This window comes from Chamaea fasciata, unplaced genomic scaffold (assembly GCF_029207755.1).
Source record: "Chamaea fasciata isolate MVZ Bird 193981 ecotype frontalis unplaced genomic scaffold, bChaFas1.0.hap1 SCAF_7, whole genome shotgun sequence".
Taxonomy (NCBI): Eukaryota; Metazoa; Chordata; class Aves; order Passeriformes; family Sylviidae; genus Chamaea; species Chamaea fasciata.
In genome coordinates this window covers 9,388,819-9,406,519 of record NW_027094092.1, presented here as the reverse complement: position 1 = coordinate 9,406,519, position 17,701 = coordinate 9,388,819, and the positions used below count along the sequence as shown (strand labels likewise).

Here is a 17,701-nt window from a genome sequence, read left to right as displayed (position 1 = left end):
TTTACTAGCCAAGTCTTAAGAAGTGCCTGTGACTGAATGAAGTTGGATGCTTTTGAATTTTTATCTGCCTTGTGTTAATGCCTGTCTTTTGTTACTGATTCATGAATAAACTGCAGTATGGGATGTCCCTGTAATTATAAACCTGTGCTTAGCATGCTCAGACAGAGACTTCAGGGGTTTAAACTGTTAAAGCATGCCTTTATTTCAGATGAACACAGCATGCTCAGGAAACATAGCCCCTCCTGGATCTGCATGGGGGAGCCAGGGATTGTTTTATTTTATTTTGAATTTTTATATATGGATACATGCATGAATGCCAGTTTTTGAAACAGTATGGATGTCAAATATTTGGGGTTTTATCAGCTGAAGATCTGGTGTGCGAGTGTTCTAGTGCACCTCGTGAGCTGGGCCTTGTCCATAAGCCAAGGAAAAATATCTTGTATCCATCATCCATGATAATGTGTCTTCCTTTTATTTTAAGTAATAGCACATATATGGGGGACTTATCGAAACACAAGATTCTAGTGCCTATTGGAAAACATCAAGATTTGTATAACCTAGAATCCGTGCCAATTGTATGCTATGCAATTGTATTTATAAGAAATTCATTTCTGTCTTCTGTTGTTTGGTAAGTCTTTATGGCCCTATGTGGACCTAAAAGTAACTCAGTGGCAGCGATTTCACTATTCCTGTACAGTTTTTTTTCCTTCATCCTTTCTCTAGAACTGTTTTAACAGTTATCTGGGGTAGTTTTACAAGGTCAAAGCAGCATATGATTTTACCCTTCCAAAATCTTTGTGATGATTCAGAAGCAGAGTTCAGAGCATGTGACACATCGGGTTAGAAAATGTAAAATTAATGCATAGAAAGCTATTCAGAAAGCACTCTAAAAATGATGAACAGCTTGTAGAAACTGATTTATGAGGCAAGAACAGAAGTTAGATAAGTAGAGGTTGGTTGAATGGATGGGCTGAACGTGTCTTCAGATCTGTGCATGAGCAGTCAAAGAGGAGCTTTTTGTGCATTCAGGGTTGTGGACTAAACAAAAGGGGTTTTTTAGGGCTGTCAAGATAATAAGAGGGAATAAGTATAGAAAAGTTGTTAAGATTTGTAAAAAAAAAAAAAGGAAGGTAATAGAAGGTAAAGAAGGTAAATGGAAACTGATTGTTAAAGAGAAGATTGTTAAAGAGAAAAAAAATATATACACATATATTCAGATTTGTTAGGCTGGTCAGTCTTATGTCAATAGATTGTTTTACTTCTTTGTTATTTGGGCTTGTGAGAGCACTACAGAAGGATGAGAAAGCTGTTCTTTATTGGAAGAAGCTAGATGACTTTTTTAAAAAGTATTTTTAAATCCAGAATATCAATGCTTTGTGAGAAAGCAGCATGTGCTCTGTGTGCAAGTCTTGTTATTGTGCATTACAAATTCTTTCTTGACATTTATTATACCCGTAAACAGGAATGCAGTCTAGATACAAGTCACTCCTTTCTTTGATTTCACAGAATGTCAAGTGAATTGACTCAAAAAAGTTGGCAGTTGTGTTAAATGGTGGGTTTATGACTCAAAAGGTTTCAGTACCTCACCCACCTTAATGAAAAACAATGCCTAATTAATTAAAATTGTACCTATGAGGTGTTAAATGACAGTTACCAGCCCCATTCTTAAGGTGCTTAAGTGCAGTGGGAACTTGAAATATCTTGATTTTGCCTTACCATAATAAATGATTCTTCACTCTTTAGTTCGTAAAACATAACAAAGATGGTGATAAAATTGCCTACATTATTTTTTTGGATGGTAAAGGAAATAAAATTCTTACAATAAGTAAATTAAGTGGGTTGACCTGGCTACCTGCCAGGTGACTGCCAAGCTGCTTTATCACTCCCTTCCTCAACAACACAGGAGAGAAAATATAACAAAAGGCTCACGGGTTAAGATAAGGATTAGGAGATATCACTCAGCAATTAACATCATAGGCAAAACAGACTCGACTTGAGGAAATAAATTTAATTTACTGCCAATCAATCAGAGTAGGATAATAAAAAATAAGAACCAATTTAAATCTCCCCATCCCTCCCCCTTCCCAGCCTGAACTTTGCTCCTGATTCTTCTACCTCCTTGCCCCAGGCAATAGAGGAGGATATGGAATGGGAGTTATGGTCTGTTTATAATGCCTTGTTTCTGCTATTCTTTCCTCCTCACACTCCTCCCCTGATTCAGCATGGGGCCCTTTCTTCAGGTAAAAGTATTTTGTGAACTGTTCCAATGTGGGTCCTTCCCATGGGCTGCTGTTCCTTGTGAGCTGCCTCAGTGTGGATCCCTCTGTGGGGTCACACGTCTGCCACCAAAACTGCTCCAGTGTGAGCTCCTTTTCACGGGGCCACAGGTCCCAGCAAGAACCTGCTCTTTGCTGGCTGTCCATGAGGTCACAGCTTCCTTCAGGGCATGTCCACGTGCTCTGAAGTCTCCTCCATGGGCTGTGGGTGGATCTCTGCATCCCCCATGGATGCATGGGCTGTGGGTGGATCTCTGCATCCCCTGTGGATCCCCATGGGCTGTGGGTGGATCTCTGCGTCCCCTGTGGATCCCCATGGGCTATGGGTGGATCTCTGCATCCCCCATGGATCCCCATGGGCTGCAGGGGCACAGCGGCCTCACCCTGGGCTGTACCAGGGGCTACGGGGGAATCTCAGCTCTGGCACCTGTAGCAGCTCCTGCCCCTCCTTCTGTCCTGGCCTGGGTTCCTGCAGAGTTGTTTCTCACATGTTCTCAATCCTCTCTCCCAACTGCTCTTGTACAAGATTTTTCACCCTCTCAAGCACTCTCAGGGAGGTGCTGCTGGTGTTGGTGATGGGCTCAGCTTTGGTCTGTCCTGGAGCTGGCTGGCCTTGGCTCCGCTGAACATGGCGGCAGCTTCTGGCATCTTGTCACAGAATCTACCCCCTGCTGCCAAAACCTTACCATGCAAACTCAATACAGTAAAATGAGAGTTTCTTTTTTGCGGAAAGTCATGCAGTACATGTGACAATGGCATAAATTCTGAAATTCTCTTTCTGTGCTTACTCAGCAGAAGGAGCTGTTCTAAATGTTGGTTTTGAGAAGGATCACCACCTTTGGATTGTGACCATTGTGGAAATGAAATGTTTTGTGCTTTTCTCCTTTCAGTTTTACAGTCATCTCAGTCTTGTGTTACAGCCCATCAGGAGGAGTTGTAGCCTGTTCACGTTCTCTAACATGAATGTATTTATTAATATTTAGGCCCTTACTTCTCTCTTAAGCTCAGTTTCATCTCGTCTTTTCCCAAACATGAAGGAAATGTCTTTTTTTTGTTGTTAGCATTGTTACTCTCAAGCTTTTTGAGGCGCTCCCTTTGCTTTCAGTCAAAGGGAAGACATTGTAAGGAAGGAAATATAGGCAGTGGCTCCTCCCTTCACTTCTGTTTCCAGCAGTCCAAGTGCTGTGGTTCCTCCTGTGGGTAAAGTGGAGGGTTTTGTGGTCACTACCTTTCTGGAGGTGTTTTTTTTTACTGCTGCTGTGCAGGAAAGCAAAGGATATTTGGGACAGGGACACGTGCACAGACTAGTGGAATAGTGTACCTTAACTAACTAAAGTGAGAAGTGTGAATTACTTTTTTAAACACATTTTTGTCTGGGATTCAAGCTTCATGTGTTAACCTGCAGCAACTGGGTGCATTGGGGGACTAAGTCCCACCACTGCCTGCTAGCTGTCTTTTATACTTGGCAGCTACAAATTAATATTTCCCAATTTATGCTGGTACAGGCATGTTGATTTGCATTGACAAGAGATTTGTATTCTCAGAACCTTTTTCATTTACAAAAATAAAAATCTCAGAGACTCTTCAAAGTAGGGTCTTTATTATATAATCTCATAAATTCTATGTGGAGTAGATTTACTTTGACAATTATCACTTCATGTTTTTCAAAGTCTCAAGCAGTGGGAGTGTGTTTTCAGAGTGTCCTGTCTGGCTTTACTCTGTGGGTGACCTCATGCTGTGTGCCACAATGTGACAAGGTTACATTGCTACTAATAAAAAGTGAACAACAGCTTGAAATGTATGTGGAGGGAGGAGAAAGCACTGGAAGCCGTTGGGATGAGGAGTATTTTGCATTGATTTTTGGTATTGACTTTCTATCCATAGCTTGTCTAGTTCTGCTGTCTTTTTTTTCTTTCCATCATTTACAACTAATGTAGAATGACCAATGAAATCAAGCCAGAATTTGCTTCTTAATCAAGATGGTGAAAATGCATTAGATATCTATAGAAGTTTCCATCTTTTTGTTGCTAAGGGAAACTCACATGGTTTTCATAATGGTTCTCTGCAGAGACAAAATATGTGAATGTTTCATCAGCAATTTAAGAGTTATTATTTTGCTATTAAACAAAGCTTAATCTAGCTTAAAAATTAGAGTCAGAAAAGAGCAATTGGAGTCAGTAATGCTCATTCAACCCTCCTCTTTTTTCTCTTCATTCAGGTTGAGATCTTTGTTGATTCACCTCCCTCTGCAGTGTACAAATAAGTACACATACACACACACAGAATATTCAGTAGGTTGGTTCAAAGCCCATTTCTGGGCTTTCAGCAATTCATTATTAATTTCTGGGCCTTCTGCTGGCTTTCACAAGGATTACTTTAACCTGTATTGAAGTATGTCTTTGCCACTGCCCTGCTGTGCAGTCCTGTATTTTACAGAGAATTTTGTTGGGGTTTGGAAGAACTGGTAAAAGCCAGCCATGGCCATGCTGGAATTGGGTCTTACAGCTGATAACATGCTCTGAAATTTAGGTAATGATGCTGGCAATAAAATAGTAATTCACTATCAGAAATTACAAACATAATGCTGCCTCTGTTCCCAACCTCTACTCCCCAAAGGTGTGCTGTGTACTACAAATTGAAACCCTGCTTCTGGAAAGCTCAGGAAGCTTGTTGGGAGGAGGACTTTTGGCAGGAGGGCATGTGCCCATTCAAGGTCTTCCATTAAAACATCAAGCAAGCTACAGTCTCCCTCACAGGTAGCTTGCATGGCTGGGAAGGACTGGCTCTGCACCTCTCTGCTCCATCCTTTCTCTCTGCTCTGACCACTTGCCTTGGTGGAACTCGAGGGAATCTGTGAATGTATTCCTCAATAGCTGACACTGATAAGGGAAATGTATGTAAAATATACATTGTAAAACTCCCTATGATGATGGGCTGTGTAGTAATTTAGATGAAGAGTTACTAGAAATGAAATATCAAGGACGTGAGTGTTCCAATTTCTTTTTCTTTTTAACTGCAGCTAAACATGTGACTATGTTATCAAAGGGGAGGGCATTAAATCACCAGTTCAATTTCATAGCCAAAAGCAAAGCAATTAAAATAAAATTTATACTAAGTGTTGAGGCAGGGCTTTAGGTTGCAGGTAAAGAATATTTTTTTGATCAGCTGTTGGATTCCCCCCACCCCCTCTTACTGTTCCTCTTACTTATTTCACCTCAGGTTGTGCCTAAGGAATGCAGTACTGTTGCAATTTCCAAACCAGAAATGCCTCTTTTAGTAACTAGTGCTATAAATCACACCTGATTATCAAATTTGCTTGGATGAGAAAGGCATCTTGCACTTTTCAGTTACGTCAATTAAGACTGTGTTTATAGGGAAAAATATTTATATTATCTAAAATTAGGTGGTTTTATTCTGCTGATGTTTCATTGTTTATTTTTACATTATAGATGAAATTAAATTTTAAAAGGCATAAACAATATAACTAGATTGCATAGCAAAGATGTGGACACAAAAATATATTTAGCGTGACTCTGAGGGATCCTGGGAAAGGAACTGTTTAGCAATGATCCTTAAGTCCTTATCTGTATATGATTTTTGTCTCTGATCCTCTGTGGAACCTGATTAACAGGCAACAATCTGGACCCCTGAAAATAAAACCAGTAAATCCTCTATCATGTGGAACCACCTGGTTTGAATTATGTGGCAACGAAGAGGCATTGCTGCCAACTCAGCAATGGTGATGAGTCTGCCACTTCAGTGTTTCCTCATGGATTTTTCAGCAGACCTGCATAGGGGAGCAAGATGTGATGGAAACAGCTGAATAATGAATTGTTGAAAAGATGTTAAGAGAATAGTTAGGAAAATTAAGGCCATAAATAGAGAAGATGGGGCACAGTTGGTGTTTGGCAGCATGGGACAATATTGTTCTGTTACCTGTGTGCTGCACAGATAGTCCTTGACTGAAAAAATTACTTCAGTGAAAAATTGTGGAGTGTTAGTTTCATATGATTTTTGCTGCTAACATATTATCTGTCTCATTTATTGTAACAAAGTATAATTAAAATAATTATAAAATACTAGACTAGTAGTTGTCCAGGAGCTGTAGGTTTTTTTCAGACATGATAAAGACACCACCCCCCCAAAAAAAACCCCCATGCAGTTTTCATAAGCATTTAATTTTTCAGAGAGCTAGAGCATCCTTCAAAATGCCACAATAAAACATTGCTGTGGGCACAGGGATTCTAGATCAATTACATGGGCAGCCTTCTACAATTTATCATTTGGAGATAGCATCTGTGTGTATTTGAGGGAGTAAGCCAGTCAATATGGCAGGATCCATGTAGAAGTAGACTGTAGTAGTTTGAAGGCAAAACAAAGGAGAGGCTCCAAGTCAGAGATACAATTTAATAGAAAAAAAAAGGAAAGAAAGTAAACTAGAATAGATGCAATAACACAAAAGACCACTGACAGAGTCAGAATACAACCTGAGCGTAGTGATGGAAGCAGTCTAGATGAGGTGGTCTTCCTGAAGCAGTGATCCTGTAGAAAGGTCTGATAGCTCGGGTCCTCTGGGAATCCAGTGGGTAAGGGCGCCCCTGGTGTTCAGAGTCTCAGCTTATATCCAGACTGGAATGCTTGGTTTCTCCCTCTGGGCGGAGCATCTCACAATGGGATGGTGAGTCATGTGATAAGGCCTGATGGGCCCATTAACAGGAGGTAGTCCAGGAGGGGGTTATCTGTGAGCTGTGTAGCAAAGGTGCTGATGGGCCCATTAACAGAAGATAAGCCAGAGTGGAGGAGGCAGGGAGCACTGCCTCACCTGGTTTCAACAGTTCATGAAGATGGTGATAGAATATACTTCAACCCAGGACATAGACAAACTGGGTAAGAGTATTGGGCAAAAAATAGAGTGATAGAAGAATGGTGGATGGTGGCATAAGGCACGTGCTGATGGAATGAGATATTTAATATGATTACTCTCAGTATAATGGCATGAAGAAAGAATTGCTCATTTTGATATAGCAATCCATTGTTCGACTCCAGCCATTAGTAAAATCAGATAGAGGGGATTGAAAAGGTAAGGTATGAGCTGAATGAAAATGGATAGAGTTATTTCAATGTATTGTACTGCTTGGTTAATACAGGTAAATGGACGATTAGAGAAAAACAGCATTTCCCTCACCTCTTCCCCTCCACCCTCCCTCTGTATAGGCATCCACTGGTATCTCTCAGAGTGTTTGGAAAGATTAAAAAGTAGCAATAAATAAGGAGGTGAATTTGCTACAGAAATCTTGCATTCCTTCTTGGATAGCAGAATTTGTTTCATCAGTGCTTGCTTGAGATCCTGGAATTTCTTTCATAAGTGAAATCAAAGTCAAAGGAAGCCTGGCTTTAGGAGTACGTTTATGTAGTAAAACAGGAGCAGTCATTCTAGGGAACAGAGCTATTTTCCTGAGAATGAGGTGATTATTTGGCTTTGTTTTCTAATGGGCAGTAATATATTTGTAAGCAGTAGCAGCATAACCTTTTATTTGTAGTAGACTTATGTGATGGTAACTCTTACAGCTAAGAATGAAGTAGTTAGATTTAGAATGAATGCTTGTGCATTAAGAGCCTTTGAAGAAGGAAGATGGGTGAAATAGTGGTACTAAGGGAGAGTACTACTAAGGGAGAGTAGTCCAGTTAGATTTATTGTATGTAACTCTTCCCACTTCTTTCCCTGTAGTAATTTGGTGAGGTTTCTATCCTGGCTTCTAGCCAGGGGAAAGCAATTAGGTCCCTCTGTGTCCCAGGGAAGCAAATTGTGCTGCACTGGTGAGCACCACTTCTGTGAGGGGACAGGCTTCACAGATATTCACGTGTTTGTTGTTCTGTATGGATTTGTGAGGGAACATGTTCAGATCAGACCCTTGTCATTGCTCGGGGTTTCAGTGTCAGAGCTGATCCCAAACTTCAAAGCTTGCAGTTGCCTGGAGATGTGCTGTGCTGGGAGACTGTGACAGGATAGCTCACAATTTACTCTTTGGCTTATCAAACCATCTTTGGTGGAAAGAATTTGTCCCACATAGGCCTTGTGATAAGCCTTTTTACCCCCTCTATCTTCTCCTCAACAGCTGGGAGATTCCCAAAGCATCTCCTGCTTTCTGGAAAAATGTACACCACACTTGATGGAGGACAGGAAAAGCCAGTGTTTTTTGATGCTTTCTGTACTGTTTAATTTCTGTTGCACTGCCAAACATGATTATTGTGGTGAATTTAAGCAATATTTTCTTTATTGTCTGCATGTCGCTATACCTATGCAAGCATTTATTATATCTACAAGGATGAACCTTAGGAACACCAACATTTTACTTATCACATCTGTAGAAATATTTATTTATTCCTAAATTAACACTCAGAGAGAAGCTTTAAGAAAACTTCTCTTCTGAAAAAGATAACATGTACAAATAGGATTATTTACTAACTTTGACAAAGTATGGCTGATGGATGAAAGCATTTATAATATGAAATATTGAACACAACATCTTTTATAAAAAGAATAAAAATAACAGCAATTTTTGGAGCCGTTTTTTAGATAAAAATTATATGAAAAAGCAAGCTAACATCATTATAGGACTTACAGCTACAAGGGTTTATTTCTGATTTCATATTTTTATAAGAGAAGCTTTCAAAATGCATTGTATTTGAATGGCATTATTTTTCTGAGCTTCTCTCTTACCTTTCACTGGATTTAGCTGTTAACCTGCTGCAGAGTCCTTGGCAATATTGCCAGGACATTGCTCTGACTGTGGATAGAGAGCACAGATCTCTGCTGGTTTATGGTGTAGTGCTGTTCTCAGGGGATACAGCAAGAACTCTGTAACCCCTGAAATCCCCTGTGTTTTCACTCTACTAAGAGCAAACAGCTCCTCCTGTTGTAGGCTTGCTCCTGCAAATTTCTGACACCCAACAACTCCTGTAGGACCAGCACCAGTTTATGTGGGATTATTGGGCTGGCACCCATTTGTATGGAATTACCTCCATTTCATAGTTCAAGTGGTCTGGTTATAATCAGCAGAAGTTGCACAGAGTCTCAGAATGGTTTGAGTTGGAAGGGGCTTAAAGAGCACCTATTTCCAGCCCCCTGCCATGGGAAAGGACACTTTCCAAGAGAACACTTCCAGGGATGGGGCACCACAGCTCCTCTGGGTGTGCTGCTCTTGCTTCACCACCCTCACATGAAAGAATTTCTCCCAATGTCTAATCTAAACCCACCCTCTGTCAGTTTGAAGCCTTAGGATGAAGCTGTTTCTCAGTATTTCTCCCAGGTCACCTGCCATTACATCTTGCTCTTTTCAGAGCACTTAATACAGTTCAAGAGGCAACAGTCATCACTGTCTTTTTCTTTTTTCCTTTCTGAAGGACACCAGGTCATTTCCCTGAAATACAGAATTCTTTCTTCGAGTAGTTGCTGGTATTCCTGAGAATGTTAAAATACCTGGGAGTGTCAAAGCACCTCTCTGCCATAATGTGCATGAGAGGATGTAATGAATGTTCCTCAGAGTCCACAAATGCCTTCCAGCAGAGTGTCCTCAAAGGCATTGATCTGCCTTTATGGAGTCCAGGGTGCCAGGGAGTAACTGGAGAGCAGGGAAGATGGCACTGGTTTGGGTAAAAGTCCTGATTTCTGGTGGCCAGGCACACTCCCAAAATGAGAAGTGCCTTGCTTGTTACATGGCCTCTCATAGGCCACTGAGGGGAAGAGCAAATTCAGCAGTGTCCTTAAAGAAAAATCCTTACACCCACTCAGGCACACTCTTTTAGCAGCCTGTTCTGCTGCTGTGCATTCTAAATAGAAATATCAGTATAGTTTCAAAGAATAATTAGCAGGAAAAAAATGAAAAGGCTTGAGTAATCCCGGATAAAGCAATCTTTTAAAACTTCAGTTAGTTCTAAACATCATAGCAGCTGCTACAGCAGTACAAGCAGAATTTTGACTTGTTTTTCCTAGTTGCTTTGGCATGTTGGAGCAAATGACTGAGCTGCTGCTGTTAGCCAAAACCTGTTTCCCCAAATGTTTCATTCTGCTTTCTGTGATTATTTTTAATCTGCGTTCTCTTAAGCTGTGTTATCATATGTGAATTCTGGCTGCATATTTTTTTTAAGTAACTTATTTGCAACTGTCAGAGATACCTTATGAATAAATTATCAACCATCCCTAAGAGCTATAGCTGCAAACGTTTTTTAAAAAAGTAATAAGTCTGTGAACATTTTCTATTAATGTATTTATCAAATGAATGCACTTAGGGTTAGGAAAACAGCTCCTTTCTGTTAAAAACAGCACCACATTGATGTGTTAATGTTAAAGAAAATATAAGTAATGGCAGCTTTTGAACTGATTGAAATGATCTTTTAGGAACACTTCAGTTTAAATAAGCTGGTTTTATCCTAAGAGATCTCAAGTTTCTTTGGGACCATCCCACCAAACCAGTGCACATAATTTACCAGTGTAATGATGGAAAGCACAAAGGAACTGCAAATTTTCAGTTTTCCTTAGAGAGAAGCAGAATTTAATAGCATAATAAAAGGAAAAACTTCTTGCAGAGAGGGACACTAGATAGTCTGAACAGCAAGATTTAAAGAGCTGACTGCTGCCTTTCATGGTATGATTATGTTGTCTTCAGGAATGATGACCAAAAAAGACTACAGATGAAATTCTCTGACTCCAGAGAGTCAGGGACTTGGTCAGATCACTGGAGATTCAGGCTATGGAAATCAATTATTTTTTTTTAATTTTCATTTTTTATCAGCAAAAAATCATAACCTTAAATAAAGAGGCTAATGACTTGTGTATTATTGTAGGGAATAAGAAGGATGGAGTAGGGGATTGTATTGTACCTAGGCAATATTTTAACACCTAAGGCTTCACTAGGATTTTAGGAAACAACCACGTTCCCAGGTAGTTTACTACCGCACCTGAGAAACAGGTAGCAAAATGTTGTGATTTCTTTATGAGAATAATCAGTTGCTTCCTTGAGTGTGAGTGGTAAAAGTATTTAAACTTAATACTGTTGAAATAAAGACCAGGAGAGTACCTTCACTTGAGTTTTTATTTTTTGTCCTTCTCAGGAATGCTACGATTGTTTGGGGCTGGTCTGCACTGGGGAAGTATGACTGTTCAAGTGTGATTTGCATGTGAATGTGTGCTTTAAAATATTTGTTTAGTTGTTTAACCTGATAGTTGTACAATTTCTATCCCTAGAGGGGCAGTTGAATAGGCAGAAAGCAGATTTGGAATATTGATACTCTTGTCCTGATCATAAAGTGCGTATATCAATGCAAAGCACTTTAATGCTGTGCCCAGAGGAAGAGGCAGCACCATTTTAATGATGCTCTAAAAGTCAAAGTGATAATACTTCCTGATATTATTATATTGATAGTTATTTTATTGCCTTTGGATTCCCAGGTGATGCTACTCCAGCCCTAATTTATGAAGGCATTTTTCACTAGTTAGTTACTTAATGACATTACGGTAATATTTCTCAGCCTTGTTGAAAGGGACTTTTTTCTTTGGCTTATCTGTTCTTGTTTTGGGCTCTTTCCCTGCCCCTGAATGGGCAGTAGCTCCATCCCCAAGGCAGAGTTGTGCTGCTGCCCTGCCTTGGAGGAGGTGAATTGCTACCAAGGAGGCTGGTAAACGGTTTTAAGGCTAGCCTAAACATTTGCTGCCAGTAATTAGTCTCTTACTCAGGCAGCTGGGGGAGGCTGAGCTGCTGCCAGCTCATGGGGAACTGCTGACTGCTATGTCTAGTGCTTTATGGCTCCCTGAGGGTTCTGGTGCACAATTTGAGAAACCAGGCCTCTGGTAAAGGTAAAAACCAGGTGTGGGGTATGTTAGATGCATGAGATGTATGAAAAAGAGGACAGGCAGTGGGAGGGTGAAAAGGAAAAGTAGAAAGTCAAGTGGGGCTGCGGTCAAGTGAGTTTGACAGTGGAAAGGAGATAACAGCAGGAGAGGACAGAATCAGGGAGAATTTGGAGAGCAAGTAAATAAAATGAACGAAGAGCAGCTGAGTAAGTGGAGTGAAAATGGAATGTGTTCATTTTTGCATAAGGTGGCTGAAATTTTAGGACCACTACTGCTGTGTTCTGCTGTTTTGGAAACTTCATGGGTATGATTCCATCAGCTTGTGAACATACTTTAAGATTTGACATTACTTAAATAGTAACACTGTTTGATTTCACATTTTTAGAAATCCTGATTATGTAGACAAGGGTCTAATACAGTTCAAGTCACTGCATAGTACTGATTGGAATAAAAAGAGGGGAGGGGAATCCTCCCTCATATTATTAATCATGAATTAGACATCAGAGCTTTCTGCAAAGCTGGGGGTCCCCCGTCCCACCCGTCCCCCCCCCCCCCCCCCCCCCCTTTTTGATTTTAAGTCTTTGCTTCCCTACAGAGTTCTCGAAAATTCTAATTTATTTTGGTATAGTATAGTCCCCTACTGGAAAGTGAGTAACTGGGAGACAATTGCAAATAGGGTAAGTGATTCTTATAAAAAGATAGAATCTGTTAGTGCTCTGGAGCACTTCATAGCGTGTTTCATTTTGTTTTGGTGTGTATGTTACTGTCTTTCAGTAGTTAAACTGAAAATGAAGCCCAAACAACAGGTGATAATGCTACTAAATGTGTAAAGGGATTGTTGTTGAGTGCATGAAAGAGTGGTGTACAGTTCCAGAGGCAGAGAGTGCTTTGTTTCAAGATTGTTCCCTCATGGTTATTACATGACTAACTGTTTAAAAAAGTGGCGGCGGTGCGTGTTATGCCAGGCTAGCCCCTGACATGCCCCCACAGGATCTTGGTGGGATCTTTTTGGCCAGCCTTGTCCTGCCGCTCAGCTACGGTGGAGGTAATGAGAGACGGGACTCTCAGAGGTTTTTCTGGGAGTCAGGCTTTATTGAGGGGGATCCTTGCCTTTAGCCCAGAGCCTCGGAGAGACCCTGAGCCTCTGACAACAGGGGGTTTTAACCAAGGGGTGGACTCTTGGGGTGGGTACATACATAACCAATGGGGAGAGAGAGAGGAGGGGGAGCCATTAACATAACTGACAACAACATAGACTTATCACCAAAGAGACGGAGGGGAGAGCCCTCCAGCTAGCCAGTCACCTGTAAGCTCCTATCGAAGTTTCCAGACCTGGGGGACAGGCCCTGGGTGACTGGCAGGGAGGGGGAATCTCCCTGAGGGATGACAGACAGTTAGACAAGGTGGGAAAGGGTAGCCAATCACATGCTGTAACTGGGGAAAACCGGGAGAGACAGAGGGAGGCAGAGGGGGAGGTTGTGACATGAGGGAGACTAAAAATAGAACTGGGGTACAGTGAACAGTGAACTGAAATACATGAAACCAAAGTACATGAAACAACTGTTATACACTGAACTTAACGTTAACTTTGCACCGCCACAGTTTTGGTTTGTATGTTACTGTCTTTCAGTAGTTAAACTGAAAATGAAGGCCCAAACAACAGGTGATAACACTACTAACGTGTAAAGGGATTGTTGTTGAGTGCATGAAAGAGTGGTATACAATTCCAGAGGCAGAGAGTGCTTTGTTTCAAGATTGTTCCCTCATGGTTATTACATGACTAACAGTTTAAAAAACCAGTAGGTCTATTTCACCTTAGGCTGAATGGACAAAACTCCAATGCCATTAATAGGTACTGTGTCTTCTTTACAGCTGAAATTATTTTGGTTTGATGTGACTTACTGGACAGGACAAACAATAAAGAGATGCTCTAGTTGAGATCTGGTATCTTGTCATCTTTAAACATCACAAATATTTAGTAATAGGATTCTAAGTCAGGCATGAAGAGAGTTAAGTGGTTTGGACAGTTTGTAAAGTACATTTGCAGATAAGAAAACCTCTTTCCTTGAAGACCATTTGTATTGTCTTCCCCTCCCACCTTGTTTGGTTGGCTGGTGTGAGCTGTCACCTGTTGGGTGCTAAGCAGGCAGCTCCACTGAGCTCCTTTCCTTGTGTTTTATCCCAGTGTACTCACAGCCTAGCTGAGTGCCCTGGCACAACCAAGGAGAGATGTTCTCTTTTATTATTGCCTCTGAGTTCACATGCACTATTTATTGCAGTGAAGAGTAATGATAGTAGCTAATGAGCTATAGGGTGTGTGAGTGATGCTGTAAGGAGAGCTCTGTGCTGATAATGAACCCTGTTTCACTGACTGCTGAGAAGACACTTGAACCCAGTGGGGTAGCAGTCCCTTCCCGGGCCAACCCACCCTCTTAACACACCAGTCCTTGCTGAAAGCTGGAGGCCAAATGTCTCTGTTGTTGCGAAGTGTGAGCTGATGCAGATTGAAGCTGGTGATATGTGTGTGATGATTATACTGTGTCAAGTCTCATTTTAAAGACCATAAGTATACCTTTGTAAAAGAAAAACAAACTACTTCACCAGCCTAGAGAGAAGCATAAATCATGTATTTTTGTCATCTCCAAAGACCACTAGAAGATGAGCTTTAATATTTCAAATGCGACAAGCAATCCATACACATGAATCACAATTTGAGTTCCATTACAGCTAAGCTGATATATACCACTGTGTGCTTTATGGGTTTTACTCTAACAATATTAAGTAAAAACCCAAAGCTTTTTGTGATGAATACCTAACCTTTTACAAGTATTTGTAGCACTGTGATCCAGAGCAACAGATTTAGTGTTGCCCTACAGGCTTTAATAAGAAAATTCTGTCCAGTTTTGACCTCTCAATATTATTCTCTCTAAAGAAAATGCAGGTATTAGTAGAAGGCTAATACTGCAAATGTAAAAGAAAATCTGAAATGCTGGAAGGGTTTATGGAAAATGTAACCCTTAAAGATTGAAAAGACAGTTAAGCAAATGAACAAAGTTTGAAGAGACAGAGTTTGTTTGGTGTGGTGGGGGTTTGTGGGTTTGGTGGTTTGTTGTTTTTTTTTTGTTTGTTTGTTTGTTTTTTGTTTTTTTTTTTTTTTTAAACTTCTGCTTCCTTTGTTAGGCCCAGGCTTTTTCTTCCTGGGCTCTGGAACTTCTGCAGCATCCCAGTGCCAGTTTTTCTCATTTCTTCTATTTATAGTCAAGTCATCAATTGAAGTCCTTAGTCTCCTTTGGAGATATTCTCTCATGGCAGTATTTTCATATAGGTAGTGAATTTTCTTTTTATGTCTGGGCATTCTCATGTTTTTTGTTACAGCAATCCGGGCCTTTCTTGCAATGAATCAAAGTTCAAGTTACTTCACCATTGAGACTTTTAATCCTCTCACCTCCCCTTGGGGGAATAAAGAGAAGTGTAGTGAGGCAGCTGGAGATGAAGGGTAGTGCATAAGGTTAATTTTCAAGTGAATTGGTTGCTGTTTTGACGTTCTTGCTTTCTTTGCAGACATCTTTTCATTCCTTTTCCTTTTATGCTAGAAAATTATTAGATATGCAAGAGCAAAACTCCTCAGAGCTACATTCCAAAAGCCTATTAAAATAGTCTGCAAGCAGATCACTGTGAACACACGTCAACACCTGAGTGTTTCCCAAGTGGCTCGAGCACTCAGTGGTGTGATAACAAGACATGTGGGAGGATTTTTCCTGGCTTTTATCTTTCATATATTGATGCTCCTGACTTTTTAAAATTCATTTCATTAAGTGGCACTGCAACTGAAACAACACAAATGGAAGAATGAGATAGTTTAAGGTGTTTGCAGTGGTATACAAAGTCTTTTGCCTCCAGGCCATCATTTCTAATTCATCCCAAGTCGGCAGCAGTCTGAAATCGCTGCCAACTGACAGCTGTTTTCTGGGCAGCATGAAGAGATTTAGCTGGTAGCTCCTGCTGGACAGATGTCTGTAATGTAGGAAGTGTGAGTGTAGCTAGCATGTGTTTCATTTTCAGAGCCTGGAAGATTTGGGTGTATCTCAACTGCAGCTGCTTCAGTTTAGGAAGGTTAAACAAGATACCTGGTTTTAGTTAGCCAAGAACTCAGCATGTGCACAATTAAACTCCACCCCCCCTCCCATTCTGAGGCTGAATGCTGATGTTTTGGTGCTAATCACTTGCTGTGTGTCTTAGTTTGGAAAGACAGGGGTCTGCCAGGGAAAAGCTGGAGCTCCCCTTGGAATGGAGAATGTAACCCCCCCCTCTGAATTATTATAATTTTGAAATTAAGGGGCTTTCAAGCAAAGATATGGGAATAGAAATAACAGTTCTTTACTAGGAATATTAAAAATGTAGTAGTACAAAGAAGCAAACAAACCAAAAAAAAAGAAAACACTGGCAGAGTCAGAACATGACCTTACACCCTGTTGGTCAGGGTGTTGGGAGCAGTCCAATCAAGTCCTCCTGGAGTGACAGATGTGGTTCTGTTGGAGCAGAGATGATCCTGTAGAAAGGTGCAGTGGTGGCGAGTTGGATCCAGTCTTCCTCTGGGAATCCAGTGGAAACAGGCTGTCATGGTGTTCTCAATCTCAGGTTTTATCCAGGTAGGAATGCTGGGCTCCTCCCTCTGGGTGGAGCATCTCCCAATGGGATGATGTAATTGTATCAGTCATGCAGTGAGCCTCGATGGCCCATTAACAGAAGATATCCCCTGGAGGGAGGATGTATCAGGGAAGAGGTAAAGAACCCCACCCCACCTAGTTTTAATAGCTGGCCCATTGACAGAAGGCATCTGTTCCCTCCTCCCTGGAGACATGAGGAGTGGGTCATAGAAGAGATAAAGAAAAACAAAAAAACCCTAGCTCCCCAACCAGTTTCAACAGATGGGAATAGAACACATGTTGCATTGCAACTGAAGACACTGTGTTTCCATAAGCCCTGTGTGGAGGGAGAAGGGTGACTCTAGAGGGCTGTGCAGAGGGATGTGATAGGAGGCTGCACTGTGGGGTCACCAACTCACTGGCACTCCATGAGCCAAGGAGGTTCATCAGTTGTGTTGTCAATTCCAGAGTGTGAGGAATCAATAACTAAAAGAAAGTAGTGGGAGAAAAAAAGTCTCTGATTCATCTTTCTGTTGGCCATATGTAACACTAAAATTAATATTTTGAAAACCATGAATTACTTCATGTAAAATCTGCACTGTTAAGCAGAAAATCTATCCTGCTGAGAAAAAAATAAAGAAAATTCTTCACTGTAATGTCTGGTTTTGTGGAAAAGGAAGGGGGAAGATTTTACAGTTTACAATATCATGGAGCTTTGAGATATTTAAACAGGCAAGTAAATGATAGGTTTGAGTCACTATTGTGAAAACAGTTTTGGATTTTGGATTTGCAGCAGCAATAGAGATTGCTTAAGCAGAGATATGAGGTCAAGTTTTTGCTGCTCCTTAATCATGGGTGTTTTTTTTTTTTGCTTTGACATGATGCGAACCAGAAAACGGGCTTAGGTGACTGGTTCAGTCTTTTTCTTG

The 17,701-nt window shown here is 40.8% G+C and overlaps 1 protein-coding gene across 8 annotated transcripts in view; it reads left to right on the top strand.

Moving 5' to 3' along the window:
• The window catches only part of NELL1 (neural EGFL like 1), a 305,479-nt gene that overhangs the window by 133,299 nt on the left and 154,479 nt on the right, over positions 1-17,701 (top strand). The gene's annotated exons all lie outside the window — the stretch shown is intronic.